The sequence below is a fragment of the Cavia porcellus genome, unplaced genomic scaffold, assembly GCF_034190915.1.
Source record: "Cavia porcellus strain 051 isolate PalLab524CR breed Dunkin Hartley unplaced genomic scaffold, mCavPor4.1 scaffold_8, whole genome shotgun sequence".
NCBI classification, from domain to species: domain Eukaryota; kingdom Metazoa; phylum Chordata; class Mammalia; order Rodentia; family Caviidae; genus Cavia; species Cavia porcellus.
Genome location: NW_026947491.1, coordinates 60290924 through 60314347, shown reverse-complemented (window position 1 = coordinate 60314347; position 23424 = coordinate 60290924). Strand labels below are relative to the sequence as shown.

The 23424-nt window shown below is 37.8% G+C and overlaps 1 long non-coding RNA gene across 1 annotated transcript; it reads right to left on the bottom strand.

Moving 5' to 3' along the window:
* Nucleotides 1–2269: 2269 nt before the first annotated feature.
* On the bottom strand, nt 2270–21604 carry LOC134477353 (uncharacterized). The gene is made up of 2 exons (XR_010049355.1): nt 7133–21604; nt 2270–2354 (listed from the first exon to the last, which is right to left on the bottom strand). It is a non-coding gene; the product is annotated as an uncharacterized LOC134477353 (long non-coding RNA).
* Between the last annotated feature and the right edge of the window lie 1820 nt (nt 21605–23424).

Sequence of the window (23424 nt, the reverse complement as noted above, 5' to 3'; positions counted from 1 at the left end):
TTTTACCACTCCATGTCACCCTGTATTCAGTTCTTCACGGCCTACCCTCATCAGCATGAAGCCTAAATTCACTTGAAATATACTTTGTGCTGCTTGACTAGTTGCACACCATATGGTTTTCTGCTTGTCTTTCTCTGAAACAACCTGGACTCTTGACCTGGTGGCACTTAACACAGCAATAAGTGTAGCAAATGTGATCACTTCATGTGGTCCCCATTTATGTGGATGCATGCTCTTTGCTGGATATACAACACAGCCACCCCATTCAATATCTGTAAAGATACATTAATTGAACTTGAAAGTTAACCGGAGTCTGTCTTCAGATTGCTATGTAGGGTTTCCAAGGAGCCAAATCTGTAGAGGTCCCTTTCTCCATCTTTGTCGTGATCTGGGAAGTTTATTTTTGTAATCTCATGGAAACATCATTGGAATTCTAGAAAATTAATTTTAATCCACCACTTCTAGTGTTATCCATGGCAAAAATATCCTAACACATATTTGTAATTATGGTTAGCCAAGGGGTCCTGGATGAATATTTATCAGCACAAAGGCCTCAACCCACCGGCTTTTATTATCATGTGAAGAAGGAAGTGGTTAGATGATGAGTGACTGAGAAAATGGCAGGAATTACAGGAGTACTGTGATCTGGGATAGCTAGGAGGCTAGAAACTACTCTGTAGTACGCAAAGAAAATATGCAGAAAGGCCAATCTGTATAACACAACTGAGGTAGCATTTAATATTGAGGTGGTGGTGCTTTGGTTCTGATGTGCAAACCTTTTCTGCCCTGGAAAGTCATAGCCTCTTATCTCAAGGCTCAAACCCAGTTGACAGCCTTGAAACAGTGGCCCTGCCATCTAGCTGGACTCAACCATTTTAGGGAGATCCTGTAGTGGGGAATCAGTGGCTGTGGCCTAGCTTCATCAGTACTTCAGCTAGCCCTATTCACATTGCTTAGAACCAATTGGAGAGGAAAGAAAATAGCTTATCCAGCTCTATACATATCAGTACATGGAGTTAGGGCTAGGTTTAGCCAAAGTGGAGGTAATTACTCTTTATTCAAGGAGAATCACCCAGGTGACTCTCTACACAAACCTTTGGATTGCCCCCTCTTTGGTGGCAGGACTTGGGAAGAACTCAGGAATAGGCCAAAGGCCACCTAACTCTGTGATAGGGTAGGTTCCAAAATAGCTCTAGTGATTCTTCCCTCCCAATATTCACACCCCTGGGGAGTTCCCCAGCCACACTGGATCAGTGTTGTTGTGTGTACAAACAAGATATTAGAAGAGTGAGAATGTGTCATTCTGGAGGCCAGATGACAGTGTAAAAGTTGTGTGGGCTCCATCTTGCCGTCTTTTGGATCTGTCAGTGCTAAGGCCTGAGGTCCATGCAACAGCCTGACTGAAACTTCCTGGGGCAGAAAAACTTGCTAAGCTGCTCTAAGACTCCCAGTTGCCTACACTGCTCTATTCTATGGCAACTTTGTGTGCAGCAATAAATTAGTTAATACATATTCTATTTGCCCACTCCACTCAAATGTATTGCTGAAGCAAACCATCGTTATTTACTATTGAAAACAAATCCTATGTATTTTAAAAATATTTGAAGACTAGGAGTATAACTCAATGGTAGAGCACTTGCATGGGTTTCTAAGTTTGATCCCCAGAACTGTGAAAACAACTTATTTGACTACCATATTATTATCAAATGATACATCCAACAAAGTCAAACAAACTAAATTACCTTAATATGAGTATCAGATGTGACACTGCAGTATTATAACTAGGAATAAAACAAAATTTTTTGCATTTATATCTCTAGGGAGACTAAGGTTTTAACGGCATGCATTATAAGAATTTGAAGAAGGCTGTAACTGGTGCATGCAATGTCAAATATTGTGAGCTACTATAAATCACAATGAATAAAATACACCCCATATATCATTTAAAAGAATTTTTAATCATCCAAAGGGAACTTCTTTTAAAGCTGATTGATATAATCTATGAGGTAGCATCAAAAGTTATATTGAATATTTATATTTAAAAATGTGTTGCAATCAAAGACACATTGACATTAAGCCCCTTCAAAACACTCCAATTCACTTCCAATGTACCTATGCTATCATCCTTGGCACTTTCTGAAGCAGTTCTGGAAGCCAGTTCGTTGCACTAGAAGTCATTTTGACTTTGGAGAAGAGCCGGAAGTCTCAGGGTAGGAGACCTGGTGTGTGAGGTGGAGGAGGACACACTGCCATGTCTTGATGAACTTGCTTTTCCCTTGGATGGCACTTGGCAGCAATATTCAACAGAGTTTTGACCTCACCTCACAAAAGTCTTGAGTCTTGAGACAGGGCTTCTAGAATGGGTTGAGAAAGTGGCAAAAATGAGGAGATAAATGTGTCAGAGCAAGAGGGATTATTTTGAAGGAGACTGATGGCAATGTGCCTTACTATAATAACTTAATTTTAATATAAACAGTCACCATAGTTTTGGTCATGTACATGATACCATTCCCACGTTCCACTACTTTTCACTAATAATCTACAATGTGCTGAGCATTTGTGTTAGGATTATTAAAAATGTTTCCTCCAGGAAGGCAGAATCTACATGGTCTAGAGGAAAGACTGAATGATTGAATCAGTATTTTACATTCTTCTTTATTTATGAAATGCATCCACATCCCAAATACATATAGAAAATTTTAATCAAAAATTTCAATCTATAATTATTTACTATATAGAGATACTCAAAGCAGATGATGAGAAATGGAGCAAACTGCAAAGAATTTAAAATCAGGCATTTTGTAATAAGTTAAAATGAAATGATGGGCAGCACTGCTGAACTAATTTGTAGGCCCAGTGCAAAATGAACACGCAGGCCTCTTGCTCAGAAATTCCTAAGAATCTCAAGATGACAGTAAAGCATTAGACTCAGCATAGAGACTCTGAACATGGGTGTGAGACTGCACAGGTCACAAGCCTATCTAACCAGCCTAGGGACAAGATATATTTTGTAGCATTTTAAAGAGATCTCACTGGATTAGGTGCTAAAAGCAAAAGGCAGGTCAGGCCAGACGATAGGGACATGCATGGTCTGGAATGCAACTAACCATCACTGTTTATTTAACAGTAACTAAAACTTCTGTAGTTTGTGTTTACAAAGCATTTCTGCTACATCCAGTGTCTCACTTGATTAGAGCAACAGTGGTGGGAGATACTAACGTTGTGCCTCTCGTATAGATAGTTAGTTGGGGCCTGAAGAGGTCCAGGGCGCCTTTAAAGGCCACTCAGCCAGGACAGGGCCTACATGCAAATCAGCTTTCTTTTCACAAAATCAACACATCCTGGTGTTAGGAATTGGAGATCGTACACATGCACAGAACTTCACATCTGCAGTCTGGCATACACTATTGAAAAGTGAGAGGTGAGAGTTTGGACGTAAGCACACTGCCTTTAGTGGTTGCTCTCTCTTCTGTGGGCCTAACACAACATTTGAGCAAACAGTAGGCCAAATTCCTGACTCACCGCAACCTGCTCAACACCATTAGATCTCTGTGCTCCATCAGTTTCTGGTCTGCACCATACAACTCTGACCCGTCTAACAATCTCCCTGTCGGGCCTGCCTTCCCACATCATAAGACCAGGGAGTCTGAATTTCTTATGTTTGACTATTGCACACAGTCCGTTTTAAAAGTATTTAATAGTAGCTTAAAACACTCTTGAAAATTATAGATGTCATCTTAACTGATCTCTCATTCTTTTCCAAAAGGGCAGATGATCACTAGTATGGAATTTGTCAGCATAAATCAGCACTTGAACAGGACAAGTTAAATAACTACCATTTTATTTTCTTCCCTCTAATATTAAAACCATGAAAATTTATGCTTTGTGATAAATTTAATTATGAGAGATGAAGAGGCAAATTATCAAAAATCACATTGCTTTTATTAGTACTACTTTTAAATGCCATTACTTATAAAATATTAGTTCTTACTCAGAAAATGTACAAACTTGATTAAAATACTTCCTCAATTCTAATTTATAATTTTCCCATTTTATTTCAGTTTCCCAGGGCAGGAAGTCCAATGTCAAGTACAAGATATTTCCCCTTAAAACTCCAACTTTAGTTCTGACTTCTGTATAGCAGTTGGATCAATCCCTTATTCTCCATGTATAAGTGTTTGCCGCCCTTGTAAGGATGCTGGAGAATTCCTGAAGCTTCTAGAGCAAATGGCTTTCAAGAGTACCAGGAATCGTTATATTTATGACGACAACTTACTCAATGGTTTCCTTGAACTATAATGTAGGGAAATTACATGAAAATAGTAAGAACAGAAACTTTACAGGTTAGAGGATGGGTATTCTGAGATCAGCAAGAGTTGAAATCCCTGCAAGAAGGTGCGGGGGCATGTGCTGCCTGGGGTCTCAGCTACCCAAGAGGCTGAGGAAAAAGCTGCTTGAGCCTAGGAATCTGAGGCCAGCCTGGCAACACAGAGAAATCCCACCTCAAATGAAACAAGGAAGCAAGCAGGAAAGAAAGACTGCAAAATACCTGAGCCATCAAATGTCAGTATCAAACTCAGTCCAGAGTCATTAACATCTTACATAAAAGAAAGAAGTTTCTCAAGAATGGTGTATGCTTATCCTCAACTGCTAAGTAAATATTAACACATAGAATATAGAATAGGGTGTATTATGCAATAAATGATATGGTGATATGTAATGTGCAATGCTAGATATTTACCATCAGCTTTATTTTTACATTTTCCTATTTTTAATGCCTATGCCTCATGTTGACTGTGTAAGGAATAATAAATAATCAGAAGTGAACAGAAAGGGAAATTTCCTTAAAAGAATGGAAAAGCAGGGCAGAAAAACCAGAAAGGACATGTGCAGGAATAAGACAAATCTGAAGGATGGAGAGACAAAGAACTCTTTTGAGAGACTTCCTGCAGGAGCTTCACACTCCTGTTGGCTCCTCTCCTGTTTGGTAGGCCTATTTCTGCTCCTTTCCTCTAATAAAGTGCCTAGTGGGGTGGTCCCTAGTATTAAATGAGGAAGCCAAGGTCCAAACCCTTGCATAAGAGGCTTTTCTAGTGAATCTAATGTCTGCTGATTGTTTTTTCTAACCTATTTTTTCTCCTACACTTTTCCCTGGCTTGTCCCCAAGTAATTGCTTCCTCTGGACTCATCCTGTGTTGGGTCCCCTCCCTATTTCCCTTCATTTATTTTTATTGTACTTCTCCTCCGTTCTCCCTTGTTTATCTTTTGAGCCACCATATCCTCTATTAGCTGAGGTTATCTCTGAGTGTTGACTTTCACCTAGACAGCATTCATTTTCTTCTGACCCTATTTTAAAAAGCAATCTCAATTAATTATTGATGCATTTTTTTCTCCCAAAGGACTAATCACTCAGAAGTTCTAAGGTCCCTGCTGTCCTATATACACTGTTGTGAAGTTTCCTCAGCTGGAAGACAGCTGACAGGAGTCAGCTCATCCCTCTTTTACTAAGGATCTTAAGGATAAAGATGACTGTACAGGCCACTTCTCTGCTTATCCATCCCGGCCTCTGTTTTCAAAAACTCCTTACTTGATTATGTGGCATTGCAAGTTGAAAATCCAAGCAGGAAAGAGGAAAAGCAGCTGAGTTCCATTTTTTTCTTAGGACACTAAATATGAAGTCAAGCTCCAGCTTAATTCTATGGTGGTATCAATTGATGGCTTTCATTTCATCTTATACAAATGACTACATGCATAAACCTATGTTCCCACCCAAGCTGCTGCAGTGAACATGGACACAACCATGAAGAAATTGTGTAAAACAAAATGAAATTTGCTTTCAATATCCTTTCCTTAAGGATTGTGTCTCAGTAGCTTTGGTGTGCTTGTGATCTTATGGAAATACTGTCTCGGTTTTTCAAGGATACATACAGCATGTAAAAGGCGTTAAGAAAATTTCTATGGCACTTTCTTTGAAGTGAATCAGATCAGTCAGTTTGTCTTTTGTTCTAAAAGTTTAAAGCACTTGAGAAGATTGTTCTCTTATGATGAAGCCTAAATGCCAGAATCGTAGGATGCAATCTAGAGATCTAAGCCACTTGTTACAGATGAGGGACTGATGGGGCTGGGCAGTCCGGGCTCAGCTATGGTATTGGCAAATTGCAGTGCCCTCCACAGAGGACAAAGAAAGTCCTGAACCATAGATGCCTAGTATTACCTCTTCTAATAGCACTCTTGGGTCTTTTATTCAAACATTTATTCAGTTACAATTAAAAATATATTTGTTGTTTGAGGTTATGTTGGACAACTGGTAGCAAAATGGGACTCCTGACCCATTTTGCAAAATAAAAAAGGCCAAATTAAAAGCAGAACTCATTTGTCTGGGGGAGTAGGAATGGCTGAAGCAAAAAGATCTGGAGGGGCTGTGGGGACCACGTGGAACCTCTCAGAAGTGAACTCAGTGGCCCCAGCAGCTGCTTCCCAGTGGGCATTGCTCACAGTGGTCCTGGCAGAAGCTGGGGACAGAGAAATCAGAAAATTCCTAAAATAGAAATAGAGGGCTCAAACACACAGCTGGAATTCTCTTCAGGACATTCGCTGAATTGGGGACATATCAGGATTTGAGTTTTAAAAAACAGAAGTTATATGCCTCTGAAAAACATCAGAGTTTTCGATGGTCTCCGGAGATGAAAATAGAAGTCCTGCATCTGCCAGAGAGGGAGCCTCCATGTAGGCACCAGCTTATTTCAGCTGGGCCAAGGATGGATGGTTTTCTGGTCTCACCAAAAATTAAATTGAGATGAATCATAAACCAAGCACAAAAGATAACATAAAATATTTTTTTAAGAAAATAGAAAAAGACCTCTATGCCCTTGGAATATTTTTTCTCCTCCTAGTTTTTTTATAAGTTTAAATAGCTCTCCATTTTGCTTCAAAAGCATTTTAGCAATCTGAAAGAAATCAAATGTATGTATTAAGAGTGGAATAGAGGTTGGCTGGAGAAGAAGGGTCACTGGAATTGCCAGGGGACCTGAATGGAGATTTCTCATCCTAGTTGATTGTTACCAAGATGTGTTTGTATTGTGAAATCACCATGAGATCCATACTTCATCTGGACCCTGTATCTACCTCTCACCTTGGCTCCTCTACTCTCTCTCCACTTCTGGCTGCTGAGAAGTGAAAAGTTTTCCTTCGCCTTGTCCTTCTGCCCTTGTTTTTTTCCTTGGAGTCAGCTGGCTATGGATTGAAACTTCTGAAACTGTGAGTAAAAATAAATCCTTTCTTCTTTAAGTTGTGCTTAGCAGGTACTTTGTCCCAGCGACAGAAAGGCCAATTGATGTACTTGGCAATGAAGAATTCTGTCATTTGTTTGAAAGGCCTCAGATTTAATTTAGAATAATCAGGATATTTTTTTCATGGCAGCTTGTGTTCCTTTTCCATAGCTAAGAATGTCTTCAGAATGTGGTGTCCCTGTATAGAAAAACAAGTGAATCCAAGTCAGTGTCATGAGGTCTATCCTCAGCTGTGTGACATCTCCAAAAAGTGCCACCTCCCCTTGCACTGTACCACCCATGCAAGGAGAGGCTGACTTACTCTTCTTTGACTATACATTTGAGAATTTAAGATTTTTTTTAATAAGTAAAATTGTTTAAAATTCCAGCAATATTTCATCCGCCCTCTCACACAGATCTCTTAAATTCAGGGAGCAAAGGCAAAAAAAGAGTGTATTTTTACTCTAAAAATGTTGAGAAACATGGACAATTCTGAAGGCTTTTCTGAGTGCTTGTGATACCTGTGAATACCACCTAGTAGCCACTTGACTTTTATAGTACTTCTGAAACTGTAGTACACTATGATTTAATTGTGAAATTAAACTCAATAAGGACACCAGACACTTCCTATGCTCATCCCACATGCATCCATATGGAGACGGTCATACGATTTTACTGACTCTTTTCTTTTTTTTTTATCTTTTTCTCATGTTTTGATGTTATTCCTCTATCTTTGTTCCAGGGAATTCTAGAGGATCTTTCAATCCCATAACTTGAAACCTTCTTCTAATACATCTCCTTCGTATTTGTTGCCTTAAGATAATATGGCTTTTCACAGTCACTCAAATTATCCCATGTTGGGGCTGGAGATTTAGCTCAGCGGCATAAGCACCTGCCTTGCAAGTGTGCGGTCGTGAGTTCGATCCCTGGTACAGATAAAAATGAAAAAGACAAAAAAAAAATCCCATGTTTTATTTTGTGCTGCTGTGCAACAAATTACCACATATTTAGCACCTTATAACAATATCTGTTCAATTGCTGGTAGTTCTATAGCTTAGAAGCCTTTCAGTTCTCCGTTCATGGTATTGCAAGGAGAAAAGTCAAGTCTTCATCCAAGTCAAGTTCTCATCTAAGGCAAGAGGAGACATCATTTCTAGGCTGGCTCAGCTTATTGGCAGAAGTCAGTCTCTGTGGTTGTAGGACTAAGGACTCTGTATCTTTGATGTCTGTTAGCAGGGAGCTTTTCTTAGCTCCAAAAGGTTGCCTGAGTTCTTTCTCACTCAGCTTCCTCCTTCAAGTCAGTGCCCTTCTAATCTTTGCAATCACGCTGATGTCTACCACCAGCAAGTGTCTCTGAAAAGGTCTCTTGTGATTAGATCAGGTCTATCCAGACTATCTCCTTTCTCCAGGTCAGTTCCACATAAAACAGAAGGCAATCGTACCAGTGAATAACATTTTGTCTCATCATATTCATGGGTGAAAAAAATCTTTCTAGGTGTTTGGTAGGAATTCTGCATACTATCAGCCAGTTGTTTTTGTTTCTTCATTTTGTTTGTTTGCTTTGTCTACATCTTGGGTGGAAACGCCTACGTTTGTAGATTTGATCCCAGATGGGGAATGAGTGTTGGGGTGTTATGATCATGCTTGTTGACTCTCTTTGCTGGTCTATAATCTTTCATTCCCTGTTCATAGAGCACCTTGCCATTTCATCGAATTGTATCTGTCTTTCCCAAACATGATATTTCATTATTAAGTCTTATTTTTAGATGTCTCCCCAAACCCCTGGGCAGTCATAGGTGGGGCTTTTTCAGAGGTGGCAGGATTTAGAGTGCGTGACACTAAAACTGATTCATGGTGCAATGCAAGGATCAAGGGCACTAGGAATAAGAGTTTGAGCGCTATCCACTCTAAATAGTCTAGATAAGATAAAAGGGGCAGGTAGATACTGTTAAGGTCCCTTGCTTGCTTGCTTTTGCTATCTTCTGCTTGCCATGAACTGATTCTACTCTGAAATGCCCCTCGGTCAAAGAACCATGTCTTGGAGCCAGCCAATTATGGGCTGAAATCTCTACAAACTGTGAGCTAAATAAATCTTTCCCCACTTTAACTTTGAGTATCAAATATTTTGTATCATCATTGAGAGAAAAATAGCTAAGACACCCATCTTTCACAATAGATCATAGAAATGCAGTTTACAAGGACCTCTGGACTTACCTTTGTGTATTCCACCATGTCTTTCCAAAGAAAGCACAAGCAAACCTTTTCCCTTTTGGTTTCTTGGGGTCACCTTTAGCTTTTCTAGGAGTATTGCATAGTACTCTAGGCAACATAATACATAAAATTTTCTACCCTTGATTTAGATGCCTCCATAAGAAATGACTCAGATAAAGTTTTCTTAAGAAATAAAAAGTACAGTAATAACCCAAAATAATGAGGAGAAATATTGGGCTACATTAAAATTAACAACTTCAGTTCTTCAAAACCATTTAAATGAAAGTCATAGACTAATAGAAGAGATTTTCATCTGTAAAAGCACTCTTATTTGAAATATATAAAACATTCTTTCAAATCAATATAAAATAGTAGAAAAATGGGCAAGGATTAGAATGGATGCTGCATAAGTGAACACACTCAAACAGAAAATAAGTACATGAAAAGGCATCAGTCATTTGAGAAGTATGGATTAAAATCATACTGTAGAAACCACAGCATACTGTACTCTCTAAATGGCTAAAATTGAAATAAAGACAAGATGGGGAACCAGAATCTTCATAGTCTGCTGCTTAGATAGTACATTATTACAACTGCTTTATAAAGCTGTTTGATACTGTCTTGGTTACTTTTCTCTCATTGCTGAGACAAAATACTCAACACCCAAAATGAAGGAAGGGAAGGTTTATTTGGCTTACAGCTCGTGGAGGTTTCAGTCCATAATCACCTGGCTCCAAGGCAGGGTGGATGGCGCAGAGGTAACACTTAAAGGTAGCAGCCAGCAAAAGCAGCCAGAGAAAAAGTTGGGGAGAACAAACATTTTCACTTGCTTTATATTGTACATAGGCCACCACCACCCTCACTTCCAACACTGGTATAGCACTCACAAAATCTCCTTGCCCTTCTCTTGCATATAATTAGAATGTTTACTAGGTAAACTGGCTCCCTGATGAGTCTCTTAGTTAAACTTCTAAACTGCTCAAGTTGACACAATGTATCAACCATAACACTACCCAGCAAAACTGAACATATTCATCCTTTACATTCAGCAATTCTACTCCTAAGTGTGTATGCAGCAGAAAGGTAGGCATATAGTTAATTAATGGCAAAGGTATGAATGTTAACTGCCAGCATTTATAATAGTCCCAAACTGAAAACAACCCAGATATCTATTAATAATGCAATGGACATAAAAATCAGTGTATATTCATATGTTGAAATAAATACACCAGAATGAAAATGAACAAATACAGCTATACACCCCCCCCCACACACACACACACAAAAGGATGAATCTTGGCCTGGGGATGTAGCTCAGTGGTGTAAGCACCTGCCTGGCAAGTACAAGAATGTGAGTTTCGATCCTGGTACAAAAAAAAAAAAAATGGATCTCACAAAGATAATTGAGTAAAATATAACAGGTGAAAGTCATCTGTGATTTTAGAAATTGAAATAGTATTTACTCTGGGAGGAGTGGAAGAAAGTACAGACTGGGGTACTGGTAAGCTGTCATTATAGATCTGTGTGCTAGTTGTTTGGATTACAGTATGCAAAACAATTTATGAATCCAATACATTTCCTACCTGCATTTGTTCACTACTATATGGCAACCTCTGCACAGTGCCTTACATATATTACTGCTCATCGAGTACTTGAGTAAATGAACTTTTAAGAATTTCCTTAATTCAGCTGAACTTTTCCTTGTTCATCACTGAGTAACTTTTACCTACATTTTACCAAATACCTTTAGACATTGCAAGGCAGTTGTTAGAGGTTGAGCAGATTGCAGTGCGCAAGATAGAAAACAAAATACAGTAAAGAAGATGGAATTTAAGTTCCCTAAAGGCAAGACTTTTGTATTGCTTATTCACTGGACGAGAAAACACTTCTGATAATTTTATAACTACTGGGAAAGTCCTTTTAAATCTTCATAGCAACCAGTGCCTCTCAATGAGACCCTTGATGAAAAAAGAAGGCTTAGAGAACTCTATGACTCGAGTAGGGAAAAACTGCAAGATTCAAGCTCTGCGTGTGAGTTTAACCATGACATTATCTTCTGACCTCTGCACATATCAAGCACTTGAAAAACTATTTGAAGAAGGAGCATAAAATGCACTTGGCTGTCACCTCTAACCTTTCTCCTCCCAGCTTCTCCTCCCAGTCATAGTGGCATCCTAATAGTCCAGTCTCAGTAAGGATGGACAGAAAGCTGGGGGAAAGAAGGCATGGGAGTCTCACAGGTCAGCCTTCTGGCTTAGACAGTGCCTCAGATATCAATGTTCAGCACCATTTCCAAATGAGATTATATGCCCATCAACATTCACTCATAGGGCTGAGATTCATCCTTCCTACCACCTTAAGTTTGGGTACCACTGCCTGCAGCACACCCAACATCATGTTCTCATCTATCTATCTATGTTGTGAATCATTTGAAAAGCAAAGTAATTACACTGTCCCCATTTGAATGTGTATGTTAAAATTACCAATTTTCAAACATAGTCCATTTTAAAATGCACCAAAATATTTGTAACTCTCAGTATTTCTTCACTTTTTAACATGCTGGGAATATTTTTAAGAAATGAAAGTGGCTCTAGCGCTTTAAAGAGAGCCTTGCTAATGACCAGGTTCCATGTGGACAGCAGGGTTTTACCTTTTGCCAACCTGAAGTAGTCACTGCTGCATGGTAGCTCTGGAGCTGATTTGAATCACTGAAGCCCACAGAAAACCAGGAGCCTCATTTAGTTTGAATTCTTTACCCTGCAAGGCTTTTTTCTTAGGGTGAGTTTTAAATGGTAGCAGAAATAGTTAATTTTACTTTCGCTTCCTTCTCTATCTCAGGCCTCCGTGAAATTCTCAGGTGAGATTTTGGCAATCATAGAGCATAAATTTCAAGGACAACCCCTCCTCATTCATTCTCTCTGTCTCTCTGTCTTTGTCTCTGTCTCTGTCTCTCTCTTTCTCTTTGTCTCTCTGTCACTGTCTGTCTCTCTGTCTCTTCCTGTCTCTGTCTGTCTCTCTCTCTTCCTATCTCTGTCTCTGTCTCTCTGTAACTGTCTGTCTGTCTGTCTCTCTCTCTCTCTCTCTCTCTCTCTCTCTCTCTCTCTCTCTGTCAGACACACATACACACTTAGATGGACTAGATAACTCAGTTTAGTCCCTTCAGACCAGGATTACTTTCCTTATTTGAAAATTCTGCTGATTGACACAACCTTCCCCACTCCCTAAAAAGTAGACCTGGTTTTTCTAGATCACAAAACTACTAACTGGATCTCAATTCCTATCATGACGACAAAAAATGTACTACAGTTCACAGGCCAAGAACATTTCTGTTGCTTTAAAACTGTTCTGCTCATTTATGTCCCTGCCTTTAATTAATGAAAAAATTAATTTGAATTTGGCAATTTTACTATTTTCATCTGCTAAAAAAATCTATTTCAACTTCTTTTGACAAGCTCAATATGCTTATCAAATGATCCACGTGAATCAGGTGAAGAAATTTATTTTCCTTTGGGCAGAAATTGAAAGGAAGAACAAACTTTTGGCAAAGAATGAAGCTTTGCTATTTCAAAAGGAGAAAAAGAGAATATAACATAGAAGGGAAAATATTTCAAATTTGTAAGGAAAAATATTTTTCTCTAGGAAACTTTCCTCATGCTCTCATTTTTGTTTGGCGTAGCCTTCCCGTGGCATTCCAAGCCATCTGTCTCAGCAGTACAGCTGTGAAATATATGTACCGAGGAGATAAACTCAGTTTCGACCCCTCCCTCATTTGATTAGCCTCTTGGCCTTCCCAGGTCTCACTGTGTGCAAATCCCACCACTGGCTCTCACACCGTGTTATCTAAAGTGTTTCCTAATTCTATTTTACAGAACAATATTTTTGTTAACCCAATGGGGTAAAAACTCACAATCAAAATGATATACGATAGCAAAACCATGTTGCTACTTTTGAGCAATTCATTGTGACAGTATTATCAAGGTATCCTAGGAGAATGGGCTGACTTAAGAGTAAACTCACCTGTAGACTTTATAATAGAAATTTCCTTCTCCTAGATTGAGAGTTGGCAAGCTTGTTTTTAGTTTGTTTTGTTTTGCTTTTTTTGTTTGTTTATTTTTTGTTTTTTGTAAAGGGCCAGACAGCAAATATCTTAAGCTTGGTAGGATAACTACCTCTATTTCAACTCTGCTATGTAATGAAAGGAGCCCCAGACAACAGACAATGCAGCAATGAACGGTTGGGTAGTGTTTCAATAAAAGTTTATTTGCAGAAAAGCAGGTGGTAGTTGGATTTGAAACATGGAGCTATAATTTGCTAACATTCTACATGATGAAGATTTGTAACTGCAACACAAAGGCTACTCATAGACTCTAAGCCTTATAATCTATTGGTTAATTTATCTGAAAAGTTGTGATTTTAAAGTTAGAATTAATATAAATGTTCTAAATAGAATGCATTTAGAAGAAGTAGTCAATTTCCAAATAAAGTGAAGGTTGGATTATTTTTCTAGATTGCAATAAAATTAATCTGAAGTTACCAAAAATTTACAGCCTTTCCACAGCTTATACCCTAAATGGACTTGCAGTACAGAACTGAGCCTTGCTGACCTTCAGCCTACAGCTTTGCCCACACCCTTGACTTTCCCATGCAGGAGCTTTAGCGTGCAAGTCAGTGTCACCTGTTTCCAGGATTATCTTCTCCTTTAATCTCGGTGGCATTATTGTGCATTGTACAGACTGTGCTTTCACATAATGCAATGTATAATGCTACTAGAGACAGTATGAGTTTTAAAAGTCATTCCAAAATGACTTATTTTCTAATTTGACATTGATGGTGACAGTCCTTTCCTTTATTTAAGACTTTTCCTGAGGTTTTAAATTGACATTTTCTAGCCATGATTTTATTTGAATTTCAAACAAACAAACAAATGGACTGAAAAGCATTCCATGTCAGGTGGCACATTGTTAAAAATCAGGGGAGAGTAATGTTACTCCCTTTGGTTACCTAATTTTCTCCTGGACTGAGCTCCTGCATTAGACATAAAGCACTGGCAGGCAGTTTAAATGATTGTGTTCCAATATTAGTGTCAGAATATTAATAGAATGTACTCCAAAATATGCAAATAAGTTGCATACAAATTGAGAGCTGGCATACTGCTTGGTCCTTAACTACCTTGTAGGCTGCCTTCTGAGTCCCTGAACAATACCTGAAGCTGGAGTGGGGGAAGGGCTTCTGTCTCTAGAATTTTTTACCTTTGTTTTCCTGACCAACCCTGGCTTACAGATCTTTCCATGTCTCAAACTAGGTTTTTCCAATGGCATAGCCATCAGGACAGCTATTTTATGCTAGTCTTTACACTGTATACCTGACTGCACATTTATTTTCCTACTTGGCAATGGGCTTTTATTGTCCTCCCTCCTGAGGTTCATACACGAGGTAGGGCCTGGCTTATCCTCCATGTGACTAGTGTCTCTGGAATAAATGAATGAAGAAATGTCTTTACTTACTCACTCATCCATTCCATGAACATTTACTGAGCATTGACTGTGTACCAGTGAAAAAATCAGGTAAAAGTCATGTCCTAGAGAAGCATAATTGTAGTGGAAAATTAAAAGTAATAGTATTCATTTAGTAAGTGTTAAGTTATTTTGGAGAAAAGCAAAATACAAAAGGGAAAATGGAACTGCAGAAGAAGTAGGACTGAGAATTAATACAGTATCTAAGAAAGGTCTCAGTACAATTTGATGAGTACATTTGATGAATGACCTAAAGAACAAGACAGGCTGGATTCTTGGGAGAGACTTCAGGCAGAGGCAACAGCAAGAGCAAAACCTGGGCAGAGAAAGCTTGCCTGTAGGAAGAGCAGCCTGGGCACCACAGTCATGCCAGAGAATATAAAGAGGACACAGAGGAAAGGGGATCCGGCCACCAAAAGGACTTAGGTATGTAGTCTAAGTGAACCAGGCCTGTTACTTGCTTTTCTGGGTTTCAAACGTCTGCTTGGATACGACCTATTCAATGCCTTGAGCACCTCTTTCTCATACAGAGAGCTGACCCCAGATGTCTTCTTACTTGTTTATTTTCTGTGTATAACTTTCTAATATGTGAAATGAGAAAAGACCCCCTACCTTTCCTTACGAGGGTTTTTAAAGGAATCAAATGTCTCTCACTGTGGAAGTATGAATTTAGACAGTTCAATAAGCTGATACCACAACTATCTCATCAACCAAAGGCTGATGTGGGAAAGGCAAATGAGATTCCAGTAAGAGATAAGGGAGAAGAATAAAAGATTGCAACAGGCTGGAAAGGAAAACAAAAATTGGTCAAACAAGGGAGGAGAAATAAGAAAATGAAAATGAAGGTGATGGTTCCATGGTTCTAATCCCAGTATAAAGAACAGGATTGGGATGACCTCGTTTCAAATTTTAGTCCACTTACTGGGTGCATGACATTGGGTCAGTCACCTTTTGAGCCTATTTCATTTTATATAACAATAGAATTTGCATATGACTCTCACCACACTGTCAGTTAAAATATACTACACACAGATCCCTAGCACAATACCAGTACCAACTTAATATATGTCTATTGTCTTCATCATCACTCTGGAAGCTCAGGAACCAGAGACAGCTCTGTATTTTCTGATCAAAATAAATTAATTATTTTTTAAAAACACACAAGATCGGGGCTGGGGATTTAGCTCAGCGGCATAAGTGCCTGCCTTGCAAGCAGGCAGTCGTGAGTTCGATCACCGATAAAAAGGGAAAAGACAAAAAAAAAAAAAAAAAAAAAAAAAAACCACAAGATCTTTTGATGGGAAATCTTTTAAGGATTCATTTCAAAAGTGACTGACTGTAAATAATGAATTGGAACTCATTTATTGCATAAACTGAGATACGCCTAAAGGAACATCTTTTCAGTAACTCAGATCCCTAAGAATTTGGCTTATCTGGGAAACAGAATATGTATCTATAGGAAAAAGGAAAGAATTCTGGGAAAACTTGATGAGGATCCCACATTAAAAGCAAATATAGGAGACCTTGTGTGACTTGGATAAAGACTATAATGTATTAGCGGTTCCAGGAAAAGCAGAAGACAGATTTGGAACTGAACAAAACAAAAATGAGCTAGTGCTGTGCCAAAGAAGACGAGACCGAATTCAATCAGCTGCCAAATGCTTTTCCATTTGGGACAGACAAGGTTTATGGCTGGCAGCAGGCTCAGCAAAAGACTCACTATACATGAATCTCATAAAATTATCTGAATTTATTCCACACTGTAGAGGGCATCTGCCACTTATTTATCTGTCTGGCATCCCTTATTGCAGAGAACCGCCCCTCCACAACTTTCAAAATTTTCTTGAGTCTATCATCAAAGAATCTTGCATCCACCTCTACAAGGGTTGATTTGTGACCTGGAGTGTTCAAGCAGAACACCTAATTTACTGGTCAGGATGCATATGGACTTGTACCCTTCACTTTCAAAATATTCTCATCACCACACATTGTAAGAAAAATCATATAGATACAGAAGCCCCAGATGCATCAGAAGTCCCTGCAGGGAGTAAGAAGTATGTGTACTGCATGGAGCATGAGTAAGGCAAATACACAAAAATATTCATAATAAACAGTGATGAATCAGTTGAGTGATCCAGATGAAGAGATACAATCCAAGCATACCAGCTGTCAGTACCATAAAACTCTGGAGCTTCCTGGAGCTTTGTTGCTACCCTGTGAAATAAAAGTAAGAATTAACCCAAAGCCTAGAGACAGAGGAAACAGTGGGAAACAGAGGCAGAGGTATGGGAGTGGAGATGGATTCCTGCTAATGCTATTTGATTGTATTAATTTCTTGATTCAGCTGTCTCTGAATCTGTGAATTGCTGTAAACTTCCAATGATTTGAGCAGATAGTTTACTTTCTTTTCTACTTCTGCTTTAAGTTCATTGAATTTTTAAATTTATAACCTCACCATCAACTATAAAAGCTGTGAAAGAAATGAAGAATCTAAAGCGATAAGGGCACTGTGTGGCAGCCTAAATGCAGTACATGATTCTGTCCATCAAAAGTGTTTTAAAATGTTCCAATAGCTTCAGGGAAAGGTGTACTGGAGTTATAATGATCAATGGGCAGTTTACCAGTCCCAACAAATAAGTCCCAACAAAAGGACAAGTGTGTAACACAGCCAGCAAATAGAACTCTACTCAGTGTCTGTGGTTTGGCTGGAATCATCCCAGAAGTTCAGACTGTGTCACCGTCTTTCTAGACAGGAAAGGACTATTATCCATATCTGGGGGTTGAAACTCTTTCCTTCCACTGGGGAGTGATTTTACAATGACAGGAAGACTTAAAATTAAGCATAAAGATCACATCTGTAAATCAGATCACAAATATAAATCAGATCCACGGTATTAATACTACTTAGTAGCATTGATAGTATTTAATAGAATTACATATAGAAACACAAGATATAATTTGTGCATTGAAAATTTTTGTAAAGTTTAAGAAAAACTAACAATGTGACGTTTAACCTCATGATTTCAATTTCAAATTTATAATCAATTTTACTGTCTTCAGTTTATGTTGCAAAGTTTTGATGATTTAATCAGATTTATAGAAGGAATTTGAATGTTATGATCCACTTCACTTTTAGGGATGAATTTTTAGACTTACAAATCTTTTGATTTTGATGCTTGTCAGGCATCTGAGTTGTTTAATAAATTATAAATGTTTTTAAAAGTTTAGAGGAATTTAATTAATGGATTATTCCCATAACTAGCAGATTTTAATCTGCCAGAATTGAACTAATAAAATGAGTGAAAGAATTTTTAGGACATATATAAAATAATTTGTTTTATAAGTAAAATCAGAATTATAAAATGAGTTTAAAGTCTTAAGATAATTAAAGCTTCAAATTTTCAATTTGCTAAATATTTGTTTTCAGTACTGAGAATTAAACCCCCAAATTTGTACCTTTGCTCTGCGCTACCCCTAGCCCAAGATACCTGCTCCCCCCCAACTTTTTTGAGATAGGCCATCAATATGTAGCCCAGGTTAGCTTCAAACTTGCAGCAATCCTCCTGGCTCAGCCTCCTAAATACTGGGATTATAGGTGTGACCTAGTACACCCAGCTAATTAAATATTTTACTATTCCAACACCTATAAATAAAAATTCTTTTCTATGCAAAAGTCCCCCATTTCCAAAATATTTAATGAAATGCATCAAAACACATGGTAATAAAAATGTAGATAGAAACCCCAGATGCAGCAATGCTTCCTGTTAATGAGCATGGCCATGTGTTCCCATAACTCAGATGCGGGCAGCCAGAAAATGGAATGAGTGGAATAGTAATGTTTGGTGGATATCATTTTATTCTGATTATTTTTAAACTCTCTATAATGCCTAAGTAAATGTATTCATTCTAGTAAGATTAGTAAATTAATATAATCAGATAAAATATAGCAAAAACTGTATGGAGCATGAGGTAAGACAAACTACATAAAAATATTCATAACAAACATGCCGAACCAGTTGGATCAGCTGCAAGGAGCTAATATAAAAGTGAAGAATCAACAATTTGGTTTGTGGTGGTAATAACCAACAAATCATTCGTTCTTCTGTCCATCATTTTATTCAACAGCTTATTATTGAACACAGGGAAACATAAGCTCTGTCCTAGCAAATCTAACATATAAGTGAAAACATGGAAACTGGATCACAGATTGGATGTGACAAATGCAAAGAGAGACTAAGTAAAGCACCTGGGAATGCAGGAGCGATGCTGGCAGAAGGTGGCGTGGAGAGGAGGACCAGGTAGCCCTGTCTCAGGTTTTTTCTGTTGCTTAGTATCAGCAAGAACGGGAAACAAGGGCAAGACCGTCTCACTGAAGAAAAGGGGAAAAAAAATTTTAACAATGTAAAGACAATAACAGACTCCAGTCACAACAGAAGTGACATTGGGGGAGTAATAGAGCCCAAGGCAGTTGAAGAAGTAAGTGGCACCTTCACCACCAAAAAGATAAGAAAGCAAGTAGAGGAGGAGTTCAAACAGGACTAATTTAAGTGGCACAAATATGGAGAAAACACAGCATAAAGTAGAAACACACAGTACAAATAACAGGAAGAAAAATCTGTAAAGGGCTCAGTCTGTGGGATTCTGAAAAGAAAATCTGGATATGAATTGAGGCACAAGAAATAAGATTGATCCAGAACGCCTTGTTCCAAAGGACTGGGGCCAGGCTCTTCACAGTGATCCAGAGAGGAAAAGACACACATGGTACAGCTGCACCTCAGCAGGAGACACACATGGTCGTGCTGTAAGGAAAGACCTACATGTACACTAAAATACAAGCCTTTGAAAGCCCCAATGCCTACACCTCTGGCTGTGTCTCCCCGTTACTCAGAGGCAGGCAGCCAGAAAATGGAATGAGTGGTGCAAATAATGATGCTTGGTGGGTGTCTTCGGACTACTTTAAAAATATTTCTAATGCATAAATAAAATATATTCATTCTAGAAAAGTTAGTTAAATTAATATAATCAAAGGGCCAGGAATTTAGTTCAGCAATATAAGTACCTGCCTGGCAAGTGCAAGGTCGTGAGTTTGATCCCTAGACCTAAAATAACAATAATAATAATATCAAATAAAATATAAGAAAAGGAAAACTGCCTCCCTAAATAATAATCTCCCCTAGCACAAAACGGCCGCTGATACACCTTATTGTCCATTCAAAGCATTTTGCAGGAACTGCCAATCTATCCCCATCCTATCCTGATTATTGGTAGTGACAGGCCATATGTGTGAAATATAATAAACATAACTGCCTAATCCCAGCCAGATTTAAAGTTTTTAACCAGCATCTTTAGGAGGTGCTCTTTTTTGAGTACTCATGCAGATCTGTAAAGGGTTTGTCTCAAGTATTCATGGGACTATTGATCAGCGTGTACAGATGAGAAAACGGCCCCCAACCAAGGAAGGATACTCCTAAAATATTAGGCTGAATGGAATCAAATTCTCACGTATGACTAGGAATAGTTACTGGGCAGTGGTAACTGCCCATTCCCAGTAGCCCAGTAGAAAACCTGGTAATTCATGGGTCATTGGATAAAGTGATCAATAGTGGGACAATATTATCTCTAGACTAATTACTGATTTGGTCTTGCCTTACAAATTTCAAGAAGTTTAGCCTGAAACAATCAGTCCCAGAGCAATTTAACTGCATCCCAAAACAAAGCTGAGGAATTTTTATAATAATAATTTTTAAAATCTAATGCCAAATAAGGAAATGTCCACAGAGTCTAATTTACAACAAAGAAATTCTTAGGAAAACAAAGAAACAGAAAAATATGACTGGTAAAAATATCAATGAACTGAAACCAACTAAATCTGAAGCAGATGTTAAAACTGACAAGGATAGTCAAGATGCAGAAGTAAAATACAATCTCAGATCTCCGGTCCACACACAACAAGTTCAGCAGACACAGACATAGTAGAAATTAGAAGCCTCACACCTGAAATTTCTGAAAAAATGAGAATTGAATTAAAGCAACAACTTAGTTCTTGTATAGTCTGGTTAATTTTACATGCCTATGTCTGAGGGTCTGGACAACTACTTTGAAGATAACAAGAGGCATTATGGTAGTCATTGTTAATTTCCTATTATCTTATTTTGAAATCCTGTATCATTTTCATTGTTTTGTTTTGTTTGGTTTGGTTTTATTCTGTTTTGTTTTGTTTGATTTGATTTGATTATGTCTGATGGTATCAGCAGCTATTTGAAGATAATAAGATGGTAGTCATTGTTGATTTCCTATTATCTTGTTTTGAAGTCTTGCATCACTTTCATTGTTTTGTTTTGATTGGCCTTATTATGTTTTATTTTTCTTGGTTTTATCCTCTTTAAAATAAAATTTAAAAAAAGAGTTGACGAGAATATTAAACAGCCACTGTTGTATATCATATATTTTCAAAGTTAAATAGAGCTATGGAAGATATTAGAAAGATACAAACTAAACTTCTAGAAATGAAAAAATATGTTTGATACCTTAAAAATTAAACTGAATGACATTAACAGCAGGTTAAAACCCACAGAAAAAAAGCTGTGAGCCTAAAAACATAGCAAGAGAAACTACCTAAAATATATATAATGTAATATATATGTATATATATTAGATATATATGTAAACCTTGAGGCAATGACTATGTTATCCCTATAAAAATATAAGTTATATATAAAAATAGAGTAATTTAAATGTAAAATTATAGAAAAGTTATACTATAGCATTAAAAGCAGAATTTTATCCCAGTAAAATTCATATATTGAAGCCCTAACTCAGGCTGTGACCATATGGGAAAGAGGGACGTAAGGAGACAAAGTTAAATGTGATCGTAAAGGTGAGAACCCTCACCCCTAATCTAGTAGGATTGGTATCCTTATAAGAAGAACAAGAAATAGCATAAGCCCCCGCTTTCCTTGCTCTCTCCCTGCATGCACAGAAAAGGCCAGGTGAGGACTCAGCGAGAAGGAAGCCAAGAAGGCCCACCAAACACCAACTTGGCTGGCACCTCGATCTTAGACTTCCAGACTCCAGAACTGTGAGAAATTATATTTCTATTATTTAAGCCACTCGGCCTCTGCCATTTTGTTATGGTGACCCAAACATGTTAGTCAGCAGGAAGAAGAAAGTACATATCAGAACAAATAATATCACCAAGGATTAACAAAGTCATCTTATATTGAAAAAGGATAAATTCATCAAGACTACATAGCAGTCCTAAATGTTTACATATTTCATAAAACAAATTCAAAATACATGAAAAAACATAGAACCACAAAGAGCAATAGATTGATCTACAACCATAGATGAAAATGTGAGTATCTCCTTGATAATCTGTAGTGGAGAGGAAATTCAGTAAAGATATAGAAGAACAAAACTATCTACCAGTTTTAGTAAAAACATCCTATGGTAGCTATATACACATTCTTCTTAAATGCATATGGATTGTTAACAAAGATACTTCATATTTTAGACCCTAAAATATAATGCAATAAACGCAAACGAATTCAAGTCTAAGAAAGTAGGAATGAGCCAGGTGTGGTGGCTCATGCCTGTAATCCCAGCACTTGGGAGGGTGAGGCAGGAGGATTGTTGTGAGTTCGAGGCCAGCCTAGGCTACAAAGTGAGCTCAAGGCCAGCCTAAACTGCATAGAGAGACCCTGTCTCAAAAAGACAAAAAAAAGTAGGAATGCTATTAATGGAATTAAATTAGAATTAGTAACATAAAGTTCTCTGGAAAATTCTCAGGTTTTTGCAAACAAAACAACATAATTCTAAACACTGATACATAAAAAAGAAATCAAACATAATATTAAAAAATAGGTTTTGAACCAACTGAAATGAAAAAAGAACATCAACATCTGTGGGAGGCCATAAAGGAAGTTCACAGCGTTTAAGGATGAAAGTCATACTATTAAATGTTTTTAATAGAAAAGAAAAAATTTCCTAAAGACATCAGCTTCCTTTAAGAAACCAGAGAAAGACAAAATGAAACTCAAGGAGAAAAAGAACATAATAAGGATCCCAAGTGACAGTCAATGGGATGTGTCTTCGGAAAACAGTAGAGAAAAATCACTGATGCCAGAAGCTTACTAAGATCAAGACACATGACAAGCTTCTAGCCAGACTGATTGGGGAGGGGAAAAAAGGTAAGGCAGATATTAACCAATGTCAGAGGTAAAACAGAAGAGATTGCCACAGATCTGGTGTGCATTAATAGGGAGAGGAGGGAAGGAGACAAGAAAGGGGATTAAGGCATGTTATGTACTTGTACTGATTCTACACGAGAAATGTAAACATTGTATACTGCAAACACATACAAATAAATAGTACACAATGAGCAACTTTATCTCAAAATAAATGCTAATTTAGGTGAAATTAACTTCTTGAAA